Genomic DNA, 2,624 nt, shown 5'->3' on the forward strand with positions numbered 1-2,624 from the left:
TGAACAGCAAGGCCTTAGGCAGGATTCAGGGAGGGATTTAAGGAGATTTGATTTATATTTTAATTAGTACTTTTGTTAGGCAATAATCAAGGGCTAATAGCCTATAAGTGTATCAGTCGACAGAGGAAATAAACAAGCAATATTCAACAATTTTCTCTCTCTCTCTCCCCCTCTTTCTCCCTCTTATCCTAGATCTCTTCTGTCTTCTACCCTCTATTTTGCTAACTCCAGCTCCTACATAGAAATTCTCCTAACAATTTGGTGCTTTCGTTGCTTGATGAACCTCACCATGGCACCACAGACTTGCTCACAAAACACTGAGGATGATATTTTTGAGAGATTACTAGTACAACTTAACATGGCCATGGAAAACCGTGACTAGCTATCCCAGCAGCGCGAGCAAGAAAGGGAACAACGCTTCTTGGCTACAATGATTGAGCAAATACGAGCTAATTCCTCCATTCCACCACATCAACCTTCATCGAGTGTTCTTGGCCCTGGGCCACAACAACCACTGCGCACAACAGAAGCTCAACCGGAGACACATGCGAATCGCAACCTTCGTTTGACATTCCCTCTGTTTTCATCTGGTGACCCTACTGATTGGCTTTTTAGCATTCAACAGTACTTCATGTACTACTCAACTCCCTTGGAAGACAGGTTACTCCTGGCCTCCATGCACCTAGATACACCGGCGTCTTGTTGGTTCCAAAGCATGGCTCAAGTGGGCCGTCTTACAGATTGGAACACTTTTGTTTCAGGTCTGCATAAGCGATTTGGTCCATCAGAATACACCGACCCAGCTGGCCAACTAATGAAGCTTTCACAATCGGCTTCAGTGGCAGAATACCAAAACAAGTTCGAGGCGTTGGCTAGTAAAGTGACTGGCCTTACACCTGATCTCTTAAAAAGTTCATTCATTTCAGGACTCCAGCCGAGAATTCAACGCGCAGTATCAGCACAGCGACCTCGTGACCTTGATGATGCATTTGCTTTAGCTCGGGTTTTCGAAGATCAGTTCGCTGATACCAGATCAGCACCAAGACCTTGGGTTACTCGACCAACCCCACAACCACAGCCTATAGCTCCGACCAGTCCTAACCTAGCAACTAAACTCCCCGTCCGTAGATTAACAGCGGCAGAGCAGCAAGATCGAAGAGCAAAAGGGTTATGTTTTAACTGTGACGATCGTTTCACCTCAGGCCACCGTTGCAAAGGACGTGCTTCGCTCCTTTACTTAGAAGGAATGGAAGACAATTCCATAGACAACTTGGAGACACCAACGGTCGATACGACACCGCAATCAGAGTAAGAGCCCACTCCAGAACTTAGCCTTAATGCCTTTTTGGGCCAACGCTCGGCCAAATCAATGAGTATGCAAGGAAGCATAAATGGCCATAAGATTCAGGTGCTTATCGACAGTGGTAGTACAAACAATTTCATTTCTAACCACATGTCATCTTTTTTGGAATTACCCATAGCACCCACCCAACCATTCAAGGTACGTATCGGCAGCGGTGCTTACCTCTACTGTCATCAAATCTGCAATGAGGTGTCGTTGTTTCTGCAATCTCACACCTTCCACCTGGACTTATTCGTACTCGACATTGAAGGCACAGATGTTGTTTTAGGCATTCAATGGTTGGCTACATTGGGTCCGATCTTGACAAACTATGCAACCCTGACAATGGAATTCAGCCTACAAGGACAGCATATCCAACTACATGGCGACGACTCTACCTCAGTTCGTTCACTCTCTCCAGCAAGATTTAACAAAATGATCACATTAGAGGGTGTAAGCTCATGTTTCATGTGCCTGCAGACCCACACCGACCAGTGAGGACACAGTGTCCTTAGCCAAGAGCGATGAGCAACCACCACCATTTCTGGCAACACTTATGGATGAATTTCAAGACGTATTTGCTGAACCAACCGAGCTACCTCCAGCCCGCTCTATAGACCACTGCATTCCCTTACATCCAGGCACCGAAGCGGTGAATGTTCGACCATACCGTTATCCTCATTTTTAGAAAAATGAAATAGAAAGGCAGGTAAGTGAGCTGCTCCAAACAGGTGTCATTCGTCCAAGTCGCTCAGCTTTTAGTTCACCGGTGCTATTGGTGAAAAAGAAGGATGACACATGGCGTTTTTGCGTAGACTATCGTGCCTTGAATGCAGCCACCATTAAAGACAGATTTCTCATTCCTACGGTGGATGAACTAATTGACGAGCTCTATGGTGCAACAATTTTCTCCAAGCTTGACCTTCGTTCGGGCTACCATCAAGTGCGAATGTTCGAAAAAGATGTGCACAAGACAACCTTTCGCACACATCACGGCCACTTTGAATTTTTAGTCATGCCATTCGGACTTACAAGCACCATCGACCTTCCAAGCCCTAATGAATGAGGTATTCCAACCATACCAACGAAAATTTGTGGTCATATTTTTTATGACATCTTGGTTTATAGCAGCAGCCATGAGGAACACGTTGGCCACCTTCGACAAATATTTTCAACACCGATAGATCACAACTTGGCGGTGAAAAGATCCAAATGCACATTTGGAAGCCCCTCCATTGAATTTCTGGGCCATATCGTCTCCACACAAGGGGTGGCAGCCGAT

Source organism: Asparagus officinalis, chromosome 3, assembly GCF_001876935.1.
Source record: "Asparagus officinalis chromosome 3, Aspof.V1, whole genome shotgun sequence".
Taxonomy (NCBI): Eukaryota; Viridiplantae; Streptophyta; class Magnoliopsida; order Asparagales; family Asparagaceae; genus Asparagus; species Asparagus officinalis.